This window comes from Piliocolobus tephrosceles, chromosome 3 (genome assembly GCF_002776525.5).
Source record: "Piliocolobus tephrosceles isolate RC106 chromosome 3, ASM277652v3, whole genome shotgun sequence".
Taxonomy (NCBI): Eukaryota; Metazoa; Chordata; class Mammalia; order Primates; family Cercopithecidae; genus Piliocolobus; species Piliocolobus tephrosceles.
This window is the reverse complement of record NC_045436.1, coordinates 145,079,506-145,097,287: the sequence shown is the minus strand read 5'-3', so window position 1 is coordinate 145,097,287 and position 17,782 is coordinate 145,079,506. Positions and strand designations below refer to the sequence as shown.

The 17,782-nt window shown below is 40.6% G+C and overlaps 1 protein-coding gene across 2 annotated transcripts in view; it reads right to left on the bottom strand.

The window, feature by feature from the left end:
* The window catches only part of APBB2 (amyloid beta precursor protein binding family B member 2), a 414,785-nt gene that overhangs the window by 324,579 nt on the left and 72,424 nt on the right, over nt 1–17,782 (bottom strand). For both annotated transcript variants that reach the window (XM_023224587.1, XM_031935358.1), the window contains exon 2: nt 8,831–8,986. The gene's annotated coding sequence lies outside the window, so the exon portion shown is untranslated. The remainder of the gene's footprint in view (nt 1–8,830; nt 8,987–17,782) is intronic.

Below are 17,782 nucleotides of genomic sequence, written 5' to 3'. Positions count from 1 at the left end.
AGGAAGGAAGGAAGGAAGGAAGGAAGGAAGGAAGGAAGGAAGGAAGGAAGGAAGGAAGGAAAGGGAGAGAAAATATATAAAGAGAGATACATATAGAGAGAGTTTGCTCTGGGTAAACCACTGCATAGGCAGTGCTTTGATTTATACGAGTGTATCATGGAGTTTCAGAACACCTGGATTCAAATTTAAATTAGTGGGTATAAGACTTGAACAAAAATCATTTGATCTCTCCAATCCTGAGCTTCTCTAAAACTGGGTAACACTGTCTCTCTCAAAGAACTGTTGTGAGGATCAAATGAAGTCTGCCCCTGAATTGACCCACTCCCATAAGATAATGAGAAAGTGCTTAGTACTTGGCAAACTGCACATGCAACCTCTCCCCAGAAGGGCTTGCATTATGGCTGTTACCCTCAATAATACTTCATTCCATTCCCTCCAGCAAACTACCACAGCTGCCTTCCTTACAGGATACTGCTAACAAGTTCACTTGGAATTTAACTGATTTGCACTGAAGTAACACAAATTCAACATTCCTTATCACTCATATGTTAATGACTGCTCAAGACCAGTGGTCATTTTCAATCCTATTTTAGAATAACCAAGGATCTAAAGTCCTGGTTGGAACTCCAGACTTCTTATTTCTAAGAGAATTCATTCCTCAAGTCACTAATTACTGTCTTACTTTCCATAGGCTCTGTGACATTTTAACCAGACACCAGAAAAAAAGCCACAGTAGTAACAAACTCTCTATATCCTTGAGCTCTCAAAAAAAAAAAAAAAAAAAATCACTCTTATAAACCCAAGCACAGCATGGTTACTATGATCCTAAAACCTGTCCTCAAAGGGCCTCAGACGCATAATGATTACATTCAAAACTATGTTCTTTCATCCTTAAAGACAGTACACTAGCAAACTGCACAGAAAGACTTTTTAATGCAAGCCAGACCAATGTTGATATTTGTCTTTTATAAATTATTACATGCTTTTTCATAGACACTATCCAAACCAGTAGACTATTTTTGTTTATGAATGAAGCCAAGGATCAATGATCAATGCTTATTTGAGTAGATAATAATCACTTTGGAAATTTCAGAAATTTTGAATAGTTATTGTGTCGTGCGTATAGATCTTATTTGAACAATGTAATCAAATTAAATATTTTATGCGTCACAGATCAGTATGCAACTGAGAAAGTACTGTTGGTTCTTGTATCAGTAATTACATTAAAATAAATGACTATGTTACTCACACATGGTATCTTTGAAAGCTTTTAAAGGAAACTTATACTTCACAGATTATTCAACATAGAAAAAGACAAGTAAAATATCAAAAGATATATTATTCCAAACTCTGTTAATGTATTTATCATAAACATCCTCATTATAGATGTATACAAAATTATGGCTGTACTAAAAGAAGCAAGTTCCAGGCACTCTTTTCTTTTCGAGACAGGATCTGGGTCTTGCTATGTTGCCCATGCTGGTCTCAAGCTCCTGGGCTCAAGCAATTCTCTTGCCTCAGTCTCCTGAAAAGCTGGGACTACATATATGTGCCACCACACCCAGTTCCCTGACACTCTCTTCATTCTGGTGTTGATTCAGTGAATGTGACTAGGTTGATCTGATTTTGCTTCATCTGCAAGCAAATGATCATAAATAGGCCAGAGTCTTCACGAATGTAATTGTACAACTCAAACTTTAGTGGTTCAATCATTTTGAATCCCAACTTCAGTTGGCAAAAGGGCTCTATTCAAAGTAAACGATGGTTAAGAGGTTGCCCTAATCCAGCCATTTGTTGATTCAGCTCCCAAAAGAAAACAAGAAGAAGAAGACCATATCCTTCCAGAACATTATACTACACTCCTCACGGAGTCCTTCTGTGAATAAGTCACAAAGATGTTTAAAGGGGCAACAGAGAGAAATAAAAGATTTAAAGAAGTGACTGGGTTAAAAGTTTCATAACACCTATAACTCTAGGTCCAGGGACCTAGAGTTACAAATGAAAGCTTACTTATGGCTTTGACTTTAAATGAACAATAAAAAAGATAATTCCATGTTGCTCTATGGATATGTTTTTAGGAGGTGATATTATCAGTCAAAGGACTTCCCAGGAAAGTAAAAGGGCCAGGTAACACACATGTCAGTTGCCATTACGCTGGTCTACCCAGGTTGAAATGAGAAGATTACGAAGAAAGCAGGAAGCAGAGAAGCCATCCTGAGAACTGAGCCCTCCAGGAACCAGGACGCATGGCTTGACCTACTAATGGCACTGCAGAGAACAGGTTCCAAATCTACCAGCGTGACTGTAATCTCCAATTAAAGCCCAGCAGCAATAGTCAGCTCAGCTATGTGCCAGATAAGGGAAATGTCTCTGCATTTCACCAAGACTTACATTTAGATTTTTCACATTAAAAATAAGTCATGTCCCAAACAAAATTATGATTTTATTAGAAAACAAGAGAAAATGATCAACTAGATTCCAAATGTCACAATAAAGCACTGACTTTTTAAAAATTTCCTTTTCAATGTTTATGCATTCATAACACAGTTGTAACTAAAGATATATAAATTTGCAATCTTCACATTCCTAATATAATTATTTTAATGACTTCACAGTTAGCTATTGAGAATCATTCTAATACAAAGATAAAAACAGAATAGGTAAATATAAAAATACAGCTAGCATTTTATACTATGACAAATGTCCAATTTTCATAAAACATATAGAACTACACTGTGTTACCAAAACATGCAAGACATTTTAATTCATAGGTTTCCTATTTAGTAAAATAGTTTTGTGATATGAGACCTAATTCATGTCACCATTAATGAAAATACTTGAAATAATATGCCAGCCTTGTAAATCCTTCATTCAGTAGTTATTGGCAATGATGAAGACAGAGGTAAAGAAAAACTTAATCTGTTTTTTTCAAATGCAGAACAGGCATAAAAATGATTACCACCTTTATGAAAAACTAAGCACTGCTTAAAGTCATATATATAGTAATCCGGAAAATGCACCTTGATTGATTCCACATTGTCATCTACCATATCAGATTCCCATAATTACCCTAAAGAGAAAATACCAAATACTAGTACTCTAACAGAGTGACTCATAAAGAACAGAGAGGAAAAGTAGCAAAGGTACAACAGTGTTTTTTAATGGAGACATTGCATCTTAAGCCTAATTCTTGAATTAACTTTTTTCATAGAAAAAGTGCATTGCAAAAACCTAAATACAGTGTGGTACTAGCATAAGGACAGATAGTAAACCAAAGGCACAGAATTGAGAGTACAGTCAATTGATTTTCCACAAAAAAAGTCAAGTCACTGGTTAGTCTTTTCTGCAAATGGTGCTAAGACCTATATGCAAAAAATAAAAATAAAAAATCAACAAAATAAGATAAACATAGACCCAAACCTCACACCATATATAAAAACTGACCCCAAATGAATTAAAGACCAAAATGTAAAGAGTAAAACAACAAAAGTTTTAGAAAGAGCCTGGGTGCGCTGAGGCGGGTGGATCATGAGGTCAGGAGATCAAGACCGTCATGGCTAACACGGTAAAACCCCATCTCTACCAAAAATACAAAAAATTAGGCAGGTGGGTGGTGGGCACCTGTAGTCCCAGCTACTTGGGAGGCTGAGGCAGGAGCATCCTTTGAACCCGGCAGGCGGCAGTTGCAGCAAGCCGAGATGATGCCACAGCACTCCAGTCTGGCGACAGAGTGAGACTGCATCTCACAAAAAAAATAAAATTAAAAAAAAAACAAGTTTTAGAAAGAAACACAGAAACTTTTCATGAGCTTTGAATAGCCAAAGAGTTTTTAGAAACATCAAAATCATAAGCTTTGAAACAAAAAACTAATAAACTGAATTTTGTTACAATTAAAAACTTCTGAGCACCAAATAACACCATTAAGAAAATAAGTTTATACACACACACAGTTTTCCATATTGATGCAACTTATCAATAATTAAAATTTACAGTATTTCATTGTTGGCATTGTTGGGGGGAAAGACACCATTAAACAAGCCAGAGACTAGAAGAAAATATGTGCAAATCATATATCCAATAAAGGGCTTAAATCAGACTATATACAAAGAGAGACAACCCAATATAAAAATGGGCAAAGGATTTGAATAGTCATTTCTCCAAAGAAGATATAGGAGTGACTAAGAAGCTCAATGACTGAATGCCTAAGTCAACTGTGAGAAGATAAATTTCATAATTATCATCTTTTATCCTTATCAAAAAGCTACATAACAGAATGATTTCACTAGAAACTCCAAAGCATGTAACTTTGTATTTCTCACATCACAGTCAAGTTTTCAAATCACTGGAAAAATAAATAATAATAACATCCAGATTGGACAAGAAATAAAACTATATCTGCAGATGACATAAGCTGGTATATAGAAAATACAAGGAAAGTCATACACATAAAAAACTATCAGTACTGATAAACAGGTTCAACATGGTTGCAGGAAGCAACATCACTATACAGAAACCAATTGCATTTCTATACACTAGCTACAGATACTTTGAAAATAATTACTTTCTTTTTTTTTTTTTTTTTTTTTTTTGAGACGGAGTCTTGCTGTGTCTCCTGGGCTGGAGTGCAGTGGCTGGATCTCAGCTCACTGCAAGCTCCGCCTCCCGGGTTCACGCCATTCTCCTGCCTCAGCCTCCGGAGTAGCTGGGACTACAGGCGCCCACCACCTCGCCCGGCTAGTTTTTTGTATTTTTTTTAGTAGAGACGGGGTTTCACCGTGTTAGCCAGGATGGTCTCGATCTCCTGACCTCATGATCCGCCCGTCTCGGCCTCCCAAAGTGCTGGGATTACAGGCTTGAGCCACCGCGCCCGGCCGAAAATAATTACTTTCTTAATTTATAAAGGCATCAAAAAGAAAAAAATACTTAGGAATAAATTTAACATTAAGTATTAGATTGTACCCTGAAAGCAATACAACACTGTTGAAATATATTAAAGAAGACTGAAAGAAATGGAAACACGTCCCATGTTCATGTATCAGAGCTCTTAATATTGATCTAGCAAGTCAACATAATCCCTATCAAAAGGCTGGCTCAACATTCAAAATCCAGTATCATCCATCCTATGAATAAGTTGAAGAAGAAAATCATGACCATATCAATAGTTGCAGAAAAAGCACCTGACAAAATCCAATACTCTTTCAGAATAAAAACTCTCAGCAACTAGAAATAGAGGGAAAATTTGTCAACTTGATAAAGAACATTTTAAAAAACCTAAAATTAACATCATATTTAACAGTGAGAAACTCAAATGAGTTTAAAACTTATCCACATATCATATAAAAACCTGCAAATGAATGTTTCCAGCAGTATTATTCATAACTGCCGAAACTTGGAAGCAACCAAGATGTCCTTCAACAGGTAAATGGATAAACTGTGGAACAGTGATATAATGGAATATTATTCAGTGCTTTAAAAGAAATGAACTATCAATTCATGAAAAGACATGGAGGAAACTTAAATGCACACTGGTAAGTGACAAAGCCAATCTGAAAAGTCTAGCTATTGTATAATTCTAACAGTATGACACTGTGGAAAAAGTAAAACTATGGGGCAAAAGATGAGTAGTGGCCAGGGGTTCAGGAAGAAGAAATGAACAGGTAGAACATGCAATTCTTTTAGGGCAGTGAAACTATTTTGTATGATACTGTAATGGAAATACAAGTTATGTATTTATGAAAGCTCATAGAACATACAACACAAAGAGTGAACCTAATATAAACTATAGATTTTAGTAATGATAATATATCAATATTGGCTCATCAATTATAATAAATATACCACACGAATGCAAGATATTAATGACATAGGAAACCGGCAGTGGGAATCATATGGAAACTATCTGTACTTGCTGCATAAATTTCCCCCAAAAAACAGTATAATTACAAAATATAATATTAATGAAGACTCTATCATTAAAAAGGGGAAATAAGTCTGTAAATTAATTTAATTCTCCTTAGAACAGAAAGCTGACTGAGGTTCTGGTAAGAACAGCAGCTGTTACCTTGTCGTGTTAAAATTAACTCCAGACAGCTTTCTAATAACCTCTCATTTGGCTAGGCCTTAAACAATTGTATTCAGAGTAAATAAACAAGATTCTACTACTACTAATCTCTGAAAGTATCTTCCTTATCTGCAATTTACTTCAACTATAGGGTCTGGAAAGCCTTCCCTTCTTTTAGACTAAAAATGCAAGTAATTGAATTAAATATATATTTTTAATGTTTTTAATGGTTTTTAATGTTCCTAAGACTTAATCCTCTTCTACCTTGTTAAATGATAGCCCTCTCTGCTAGTCTACTACCCAACAGAATTCCTAATTCCATCTCTGTTCCCACAAAACTTTGTTCTTACCTCTAGAGATACATTGTCACACTGCATGTCAGTCATGTGAATACTTACCTGGCCTATTCCCTACACCAGGGGTCCCTGGTACCAGTCTGTGGCCTGTCAGGAACCAGGCTGCACAGTAGGAGGTGAGCAGTGGGCTAAAGAGCACAGCTTCATTTGTATTTACAGCTGCTCCCCATTGCTCACATTACCTCCTGGGCTCTGCCCCCTAACAGATCAGTGGCAGCATTAGATTCTCATAGGAATGCAAATGCTATTGTGAACAGCACATGCCAGGGATCTAGGCTGCACGCTTCCTATGAGAATCTAATGCCTCATGATCTGCCACTGTCTCACATCATCCCCAGATGGGACCACCTAGTTGCAGAAAAACAAGCTCAGGGCTCCCACTGATTCTACATTATAGTGAGCTGCAAAAATTATTTCATTATAGACCACAATGTAGTAATAATAATAGAAATAAAATGCACAATAAATGTAACATGCTTCAATCATCCCGAAACCATCCCAGCCACCACACCTGTCATTTGGAAAAACTGTCTTCCACAAAACTAGTCCCTCATACCAAACAGGTTGGGGACTGCTGCCCTACACCATGAGCCCCTAAAGACAGGGACTATACCACAGTCATTTTATACTAAGACCTCACTCCTAGAAGGTACCACCAATTGGGATGCTTTGGATGTAAGAGACAGACACCTAACTCAGACGAACTAGCTAACCTGCCAGGAAAGTGAACAGGAGATGCTGGGTTTAAGCACTGCTGAATTGCAGGTCAAAAAAATATATATATATATATATATATACACACATATATATGTCTGTGTATTTGTGTGTGTGTCCCTTCTCTCCCCTTCCTCTCAATCACTTTTCCTCCATCTCCCTGCTTTGATTTCTCCTGTGTTGTCTTAATTTTCAGTAAGGTTTTCCCTAAGTCATAGCAAAAACTGCCACTAGCAGCTCCAGCTTAACAAACTCACAGAAGGCAAAACTTCTTCAATAGTTGCAACGAGAATACTATGGCCCCTCCAAAGACAGTTGTGACCCTTTAGTCCGTTTTCATGCTGTACCTGAGACTGGGCAATTTACAAAAGAAAGAGGTTTAATGGACTTACAGTTCCACATGGCTGGGGAAACCTCACAATCATGGCAGAAGGCAAGGAGGAGCTAGTCATGTCTTGCATGGATGGCCGTTGGCAAAAAAAGAGAGAGCTTGTGTGGGCAAACTCCCATTTTTAAAAGCATCAGATCGCATGAGACTCATTCTCTATCACAAGAACGGCACAGGAAAAGCCCACTCCCATGATTCAATCACCTCCCACCAGGCTCCTCCCATGACATGTGGGAATTGTGGGAGTTACAATTCAAGATGAGATTTGGGTGGGGACACAGCCAAACCATATCACTGGCCATGCTTATGTTACATGCCCATAACTGAGCCAGCAGGGTCACTTCCTCTAACTACACAGGGTGAAAATGAGGCAAGGGCAATTGCCCAGGGAAAATCTGGATGATTTATTAAAAGATGGAGGAAAAGGATGCTGGGTAGACAAAGTCAACAGACATTCACTACTTCACAGATTCTGAAAGACTGTGACTCACTCCTTTCTAGGGAGTATTTATCAGCTGCTTATGTAGAAAGCTGACTTACCCACTGAATGTCCAATAGAAATGGTCTGCAATGTCTGTCCCTGTACAATATATGTTTTCAAAATGATTTATTTTCACTTTTCTACTTCATATGGGGTTATCCATGCTGTTTCATTCTCCTGGCCCACAGTGAAAGCATTTTGCATTTACTTAAACACCTATGTTTTTCAGGACATTTCTCTTCCCCTGTCATATATAAGTATCTTAATGCCAAATGCACACACTGCAGAAGATGAATGTGTTGGTGGCTTTTGTTTGGGGAAAGATTAGAGTATATAAAATCTGGCCAAACAGACCGGAGGCTCACAGCCGGAATTATCCCAGCAGAAATGGCAGGTCTCCATGCTCCACCCTTCAAAGTTCAAAAACACAAATGAATGCAAGTCTTTGAAACTACAAATGCAACTCCATGAGGCTGGACGCCGCTTTTTCCCCAAAATAAAGCCAAGACCATTGAGGTTGGCATAGGTGGCTTCTGGTTGTGGTTTCTTCCAATATGTGTGCCAAGGTCCTCCTCTCATCTGAGAGGAGAGGAAGATAAGAAAGAGGATGGGACAAAGGAGAGGAAAAGGAAGAGAAGGCAAGGAAGACAACATGACACTATACACAAAAGGCCATCAGCATATATCTGCCATTTACACATGCTGGAACTCTCACAAATAACTGAAAATAATCATTTGGGGTGGTCTCCAAAATGTGCATGGAAAGAACAAAACAACTTTTTCCTATCAGGCCCAATCCACTTTATCCAGCCTCTCTTACTTATACCAACCTGATTTTGCTTAACTTATTGTCAGCCTCAGCTTTTCACAGGAGCTTTCTTTTATGGATTTTCCATCCAGCAAATGTTTCTGTTCCACGGCTGGGCAGATCCGACCACAGCATGCTTGGCTACAAACCGCAGCAGCTCACCCACAGCAACTCCAACCTGGGGAGGCAAAGGCCAGAAGCCATTATAAGGACTCAAAGTCACCAACTTTCTCTCTTTCAGGGCACGTATTTGGCAGGATAACCTCAAACACGTTCCCAATGTTCAAACTCATTATAAACAGAGACAACAGCTTACAAGGTATCGTAAAGACAAGTGTGGGCTATTCTGAGAGGAGGACTGAAATATTGAATCATTTATTGAAAAGGTTTGGCCTAGTGATTATGCTCTGTTTGTGGGAAACTGAAAAGCCAGATGTTTTAATTAACCATGGAAAACACAAGCTACAACTAAAATTTCATGAACACACTGATCTGCCCCGTGGAAAACCACAGGAATGTTCTGGCAGGGCTCAGTCTAAATTCTTGGGACACAGAGGGCTGGAATCATTCCCCTTAGGAACTCAAACAGAAAATTAACTTGCTCAATATGCTTTAAAAAGTAAAGCGAAACCCAGATTTAATCTCAAATATAAAACATTACAGGACTTCAAAGGGCACCACAAAAAGACACAGAAGTGGGGGCTACAAAAAAATTCTAATGTGGTTCAGGATTTAGAATATACTTACATTGCAATGTGAATAGTGTAACAGAAAATTTTATAGGTTACATAATCCAAAGGGGAAATTAATAATCTTTCATTTCCTAATAGAGGAAATTATATATGAAACCAATATTCAACAAGTAAATCATAAATATTATCAAACGTATAATATAACTGGGCAAAAGGAATCCCTTAACTATCCTGCTGCCAAACACATGGCCTAGCTCACAGGCTACCATGCTTTAGCTAGAGGAATCAGGGCTTCCAGAAAAACAATGTTGATATAACGTATGCTTACTGATGGCACAGCTAGCAATTCTGGCACAAAAAACTCAATGAGGGACTCTTATGAAAGCAATTAGTGAACAATAAGAGCTAATAGATTAAGAAGTCTTCATTTGTTAATTATAGTAACAGTTATGACAACATCTGTATATGCCAAATATTGAAAGCCTATTCAAGAGGGGACAGGACAAATGTTATTTTCAGATACTGGGTCCACAGTTCTATTTCTGTAAATCAAAACAGTCCTCGTCACAAGTGTGCCAAGCATAATATTACATTAATCTCTACCTTCAATTGAAACCTCAGTCCCAAAAATCATCTCAAAAGGAACACAGCAGAAAAAAAGCAGGATATCAAGTTATATATGTATGGTATGGTCCCAATTTTGCTCTACAAACTGAGTGCACATAATCTAAAGACACCTAAGGGTGAACAACAGCACTTTTGGGTTATGGACTGGGAAGCTATTTGTATTTTCTTTCTGGTATTTTCCAAATTTTCTACAATTAACATGCATTGCCAGTAGAATTAAGAGCATTTTTAAATAAGGGGTTTCTTTTGAGACTGCAGGAATACAAATCAGAAATGGGGTATCTATGCTATATTAGTCTGATCTTTGGTCTGCCTCTTATCTGAACAGAGTTAACAAATGAAGAAGTATTTATCTGATCACAGAAGTTCTTAATTTACACGTTCAAAACTCAAGTGTCCAGTAACACTTCCAGGGATGAACAACACTTTCCTAGAAATAAAAAATTCTTTTCTACTCTGCAAACTTGTCACAGACAGAGAACCATAGTTGTTTCCCTCCCTTACCTATCATATCCAAACTTCTCTATCACTGACCATGCCATAAAACTGTCACTTAGTTAAAAGAACGGGCTGGGCACGGTGGCTCAGAGCCTGTAATCCCAGCACTCCAGGAGGCTGAGGCCAGAGGATCACTTGAGCCCAGGCATTCAAGACCAGCCTGGGCAACAAAGAGAGGCCTTGTCTCTACAAAAATTTAAAAAACCAGCCGGACATGTTGGCACATGCCTATGGGCCCAGCTATTTAGGAAGCTGAGGTGGGAAGGTCACTACAGCCCGGGAAGTCAGAGCTGCAGTGAGCCATGATCACGTCACTATACTCCAGTCTGGGAGACAGAGTGAGACCTTATCTCAAATACATAAATTAAATAAATAAGTAAAAGAATGTCTCCTGGTGTTACCTACTCACAGGAGCAGGGCCCTTAATGACCCCTGGCACACTCATTTCTGATGCTCTTAGCATCCTGAAAAACACAAGACACAATGGCAGAATCTTTACACTCGGGGCCTTGGCAACCCATTGCTCCAAGAAGCCCATGCCCAGACAGGTAAAATGTCTTTCCCTCACAGCCACACAGCCAGCAAAGCAGGAATGAGAGTCCAGATCATTTGCCTCCACTTTGACCAAGTGCTCTTTCCACCACTATGACATTTCAGCATGCATTCATGGAAATAAAATTTGTACAAATCATGTGCAGGTATTAAATTCATACCAGCAAAACCAGAAGAATGAGACAGAAATTCATTCTACCAAAAATGAAATGCACGCAGGAGAAAAAGTGAAGACTCAATCCTAGGCTGAAAAAGACAAGGCTCTGCCTAGAACATGCTCGACTGAAGAAACAATGAGTGCACTGTGCTTGGGTAGCAGGTGTCCTGAACAAAAACTGCCTATCATACCGAAAGCTTTCTGGTCCTAGCACTGGCCCTGTTGCTAACACTACAGTCCCACCGCTCAAAGAAGAACAAAAGGCTTTCAACAAGATAAAACTACACCTGCACCAAGCCACCCACAAGAGACAGGAAAGATGCATGCACCCGTGTTAGAAATAATAAATAAGTGTCTGAAGGCATCAAGTACAGCCTCTTACTTCCAAAATTATCCAAGTCTTAAGGAAAATACATTAGTGGTTTCAAAAATTAGGAGATGCCAGACACAGTGAGTCATACCTGTAATCCCAGCACTTTGGGAGGCCATGACGAGAGGATTGCTTGAGCCCAGGAGTTCGAGATCAGCCTGGGCAAACATAGTGAGACCCTATCTCTACAAAAAATTTTAAAAATTAGTCCAGGCACAGTGACTCATGCTGTAATCCTAGCACTTTGGGAGGCTGAAGCTGGCAGATAACTTGAGGCCAGGAGTTCAAGATCAGCCTGGCCAACATGGCAAAACCCTGTCTCTACTAAAAGTACAAAAATTAGCCAGGCATGTGGCACATGCCTGTAATTCCAGCTACTCAGGTGGCTGAGGCAGGAAAATTGCTTGAACCCAGGTGGAGAAGATTACAGTGAGCTAAGACAGCACCACTATACTCCAGTCTGGACAACAGAATGAGATTGTCTCAAAAAAAAAATAGCTGGGCATGGTGGCACACGCCTGTGGTCCAGCTATTCAGGAGGCTGAGGTGGGAGGACTGCTTGATCCTGGGCGGTTGAGGCTGCAGTGAGCTGAGATCTCACCACTGCACTCCAACCTGGGCAAGGCAGCAAGACCCTGTTATAGAAAAAGAAATAAAGAAAACAATACAGTCACTAATAATTAAAATAATCCTAATCCGTCATCTCTTATGTCCACACAGCCTTGGAGAAAGAGCAGGCTTTTTTCTGTTTTCTTTAGGATTATTTCTTTGAAACATTGCTTACTTCCACTTTTTGCACAGCACCTACCTATGGTGTCCACGCCACACTAATCAGAAACCCGGAGTCTCACAAAATGGGAATAGCCTGAAAAGCCAGGGGAGAGAGGACAGATGGCAATGACAAACTCAGAAACAATCCCTGAAAGGTCTTTATTGAGCTCCCTTCTCGTCATCCTTTCCCGACTGTACATCAGGACAACAAAGGCATGAGCTGTGAGGCTGCTCATAAAGCTGCGGCCTGGGCTGATGTGATCTGGCTTTGTGAGAGCCCAAACAAACACAATGGCTCTGTCCCGCCTCAACTGAGAAGTCAGGCGCTGGGAGAAAAAAAGAAAATGCTTCATCTCCACCCAAAACCACTTCTCAAATCCCTAACATATATTCCCATGGCTGGATCCTGAAGGCAACACAATGTCAGCAGTTTATTTGTTCCCTTCGATGCCTCAGTTCTAATAGTAAACATTAATGTCCGCAGCAGGCAAACGGAATCAGGGTCTTGATGGTATTTCACAATGAAATCATAGCTTTGTTGTGAGTATTGTTCCAGTAACACCTTAAAGTCATTTGTAAGATAATGAGGGTAAGTTTAAATGTAGCAGTCTGATAAAATAACCTGTAACCCAAGAATCACAAAGTAGATTAAAGCTTGAAGTCACCAAATTATCTTTCTCAACAGAAGACTAAACAAAAATGAGAACTGGATTTGATTCACAGATTGTGAAATCCTTTTTCTTCTCAAAACCTTGGTCGTATGTCAGTTGGTCTTGGCTTCGGTGAATGGCTGTGGCAAAATGTGCACCCAGACACTGCCACCATTTGAGGATCTTCAATGTTTGGCCAGAATTTTTTTTTTTTTTTTTCTTTTTTTGGAGATGGAGTTTCGCCCATCTCCCAGGCTGGAGTGCAGTGGCGCAATCTCAGTTCACTGCAACCTCCGCCTCCTGGGTTCAAGCGATTCTCCCGCCTCAGCCACCCAAGTAGCTGGGATTACAGGTGCCCACCAACACACCTGGTTAATTTTGTATTTTTAGTAAAGACAATTTTCACCATGTTGGCCAGGCTGGTCTGAAACTCCTGACCTCAGGTGATCCACCTGCCTCAGCCTTTTTTGTTTTTTCTTTTTTGAGACGGAGTCTCGCTTTGCCGCCCAGGCTGGAGTGCAGTGGCACAATCTCGGCTCACTGCAAGCTCCGCCTCCCAGGTTCACGCCATTCTCCTGCCTCAGCCTCCTGAGTAGCTGGGACTACAGGTACCCGCCACCACGCCCAGCTAATTTTTTGTATTTTTAGTAGAGACAGGGTTTCACCGTGGTCTCGATCTCCTGACCTTGTGATCCGCCTGCCTCGGCCTCCCAAAGTGCTGGGATTATAGGTGTGAGCCACTGCGCCCGGCCTTTTTCGTTTTTTCTAATGTCAGAGGCAAGGTCTCTTCTTCCCAAGCCTGATTCCAGAATGACCAGGCAGATAAGGCACACTGGAGCCCACTCCTCTCCGGGCTGTGAAAATCTGTTTTATTTTGGGAACCATTGATTTATTGCATTAATTTACTTAAAAAAAAAGTACTGGAGGGGGGGCGGAGCAAGATGGCCGAATAGGAACAGCTTCAGTCTCCATCTCCCAGCGCGAGCGACACAGAAGACCGGTGATTTCTGCATTTTCAACTGAGGTACTGGGGTCATCTCACTCGGGAGTGCCGGACAATCGGTGCTGGTCAGCTGCTGCAGCCCGACCAGCGAGAGCTGAAGCAGGGCGAGGCATCGCCTCACCTGGGAAGCGCGAGGGGGAAGGGAGTCCCTTTTCCTAGCCAGGGGAACTGAGACACACAACACCTGGAAAATCGGGTAACTCCCAGCCCAATACTGCGCTGTAACACCGGCACACCGGAGATTATATCCCACACCTGGCCGGGAGGGTCCCACACCCAGGGAGCCTCCCTCCTTGCTAACACAGCAGTCTGCGGCAATCTAACCACAAGGCAGCAGCGAGGCTGGGGGAGGGGCGCCCGCCATCGCTGAGGCTTAAGTAGGTAAATAAAGCCGCTGGGAAGCTCCAACTGGGTGGAGCTCACAGCAGCTCAAGGAAACCTGCCTGTCTCTGTAGACTCCGCCTCTGGGGACAGGGCTCAGCTAAAGCAGCAGAGGCCTGTCCAGACGCGAAGGACTCTGTCTGACAGCTTTGAAGAGAGCAGTGGATCTCCCAACACGGAGGTTGAGATCTGAGAAGGGGCAGTCTGCCTGCTCAAGTGGGTCACTGACCCCTGAGTAGCCTAACTGGGAGACATCCCCCACTAGGGGCAGTCTGACACCCCACACCTCACAGGGTGGAGTACACCCCTGAGAGGAAGCTTCCAAAGCAAGAATCAGACAGGTGCACTCGCTGTTCAGCAATATTCTATCTTCTGCAACCTCTGCTGCTGATACCCAGGCAAACAGCATCTGGAGTGGACCTCAAGCAATCTCCAACAGACCTATAGCTGAGGGTCCTGACTGTCAGAAGGAAAACTATCAAACAGGAAGGACACCTATATCAAAACCCCATCAGTACGTCACCATCATCAAAGACCAGAGACAGATAAAACCACAAAGATGGGGAAAAAGCAGGGCAGAAAAGCTGGAAATTCAAAAAATAAGAGCGCATCTCCTCCTGCAAAGGAGCACAGCCCATCGCCAGCAATGGATCAAAGCTAGTCAGAGAATGATTTTGATGAGATGAGAGAAGAAGGCTTCAGTCCATCAAACCTCTCAGAGCTAAAGGAGGAATTACGTACCCAGCGCAAAGAAACTAAAAATCTTGAAAAAAGAGTGGAAGAATTGACAGCTAGACTAATTAATGCAGAGAAGGTCATAAACGAAATGACAGAGATGAAAACCATGACACGAGAAATACGTGACAAATGCACAAGCTTCAGTAACCGACTCGATCAACTGGAAGAAAGAGTATCAGCGATGGAGGATCAAATGAATGAAATGAAGCGAAGAGAAACCAAAAGAAAAAAGAAGAAAAAGAAATGAACAAAGCCTGCAAGAAGTATGGGATTATGTAAAAAGACCAAATCTACATCTGATTGGGGTGCCTGAAAGTGAGGGGGAAAATGGAACCAAATTGGAAAACACTCTACAGGATATCATCCAGGAGAACTTCCCCAACCTAGCAGGGCAGGCCAACATTCAAATTCAGGAAATACAGAGAACGCCACAAAGATACTCCTCCAGAAGAGCAACTCCAAGACACATAATTGCCAGATTCACCAAAGTTGAAATGAAGGAAAAAATCTTAAGGGCAGCCAGAGAGAAAGGTCGGGTTACCCACAAAGGGAAGCCCATCAGACTGACAGCAGATCTCTCGGCAGAAACTCTACAAGCCAGAAGAGAGTGGGGGCCAATATTCAACGTTCTTAAAGAAAAGAATTTTAAACCCAGAATTTCATATCCAGCCAAACTAAGTTTCATCAGTGAAGGAGAAATAAAATTCTTTACAGATAAGCAAATGCTTAGAGATTTTGTCACCACCAGGCCTGCCTTACAAGAGACCCTGAAGGAAGCCCTAAACATGGAAAGGAACAACCGGTACCAGCCATTGCAAAAACATGCCAAAATGTAAAGACCATCGAGGCTAGGAAGAAACTGCATCAACTAATGAGCAAAATAACCAGTTAATATCATAATGGCAGGATCAAGTTCACACATAACAATATTAACCTTAAATGTCAATGGACTAAATGCTCCAATTAAAAGACACAGACTGGCAAACTGGATAAAGAGTCAAGACCCATCAGTCTGCTGTCTTCAAGAGACCCATCTCACATGCAGAGACATACATAGGCTCAAAATAAAGGGATGGAGGAAGATCTACCAAGCAAATGGAGAACAAAAAAAAGCAGGGGTTGCAATCCTAGTCTCTGATAAAACAGACTTTAAACCATCAAAGATCAAAAGAGACAAAGAAGGCCATTACATAATGGTAAAGGGATCAATTCAACAGAAAGAGCTAACTATCCTAAATATATATGCACCCAATACAGGAGCACCCAGATTCATAAAGCAAGTCCTTAGAGACTTACAAAGAGACTTAGACTCCCATACAATCATAATGGGAGACTTCAACACTCCACTGTCAACATTAGACAGATCAACGAGACAGAAAGTTAACAAGGATATCCAGGAATTGAACTCATGTCTGCACCAAGCGGACCTAATAGACATCTATAGAACTCTCCACCCCAAGTCAACAGAATATACATTCTTCTCAGCACCACATCGCACTTATTCCAAAATTGACCACATAATTGGAAGTAAAGCACTCCTCAGCAAATGTAAAAGAACAGAAATTATAACAAACTGTCTCTCTGACCACAGTGCAATCAAACTAGAACTCAGGACTAAGAAACTCAATCAAAACCGCTCAACTACATGGAAACTGAACAACCTGCTCCTGAATGACTACTGGGTACATAACAAAATGAAAGCAGAAATAAAGATGTTCTTTGAAACCAATGAGAACAAAGATACAACATACCAGAATCTCTGGGACACATTTAAAGCAGTGTGTAGAGGGAAATTTATAGCACTAAGTGCCCACAAGAGAAAGCAGGAAAGATCTAAAATTGACACTCTAACATCACAATTAAAAGAACTAGAGAGGCAAGAGCAAACACATTCAAAAGCTAGCAGAAGGCAAGAAATAACTAAGGTCAGAGCAGAACTGAAGGAGATAGAGACACAAAAAACCCTCCAAAAAATCAATGAATCCAGGAGTTGGTTTTTGAAAAGATCAACAAAATTGACAGACCGCTACCAAGGCTAATAAAGAAGAAAAGAGAGAGGAATCAAATAGACGCAATAAAAAATGATAAAGGGGATATCACCACCGACCCCACAGAAATACAAACTACCATCAGAGAATACTATAAACACCTCTACGCAAATCAACTAGAAAATCTAGAAGAAATGGATAATTTCCTGGACACGTACACTCTTCCAAGACTAAACCAGGAAGAAGTTGAATCCCTGAATAGACCAATAGCAGCCTCTGAAATTGAGGCAACAATTAATAGCCTACCCACCAAAAAAAGCCCAGGACCAGATGGATTCACAGCTGAATTCTACCAGAGGTACAAGGAGGAGCTAGTACCATTCCTTCTGAAACTATTCCAATCAATAGAAAAAGAGGGAATCCTCCCTAACTCATTTTATGAGGCCAACATCATCCTGATACCAAAGCCTGGCAGAGACACAACAAAAAAAGAGAATTTTAGACCAATCTCCCTGATGAACATCGATGCAAAAATCCTCAATAAAAT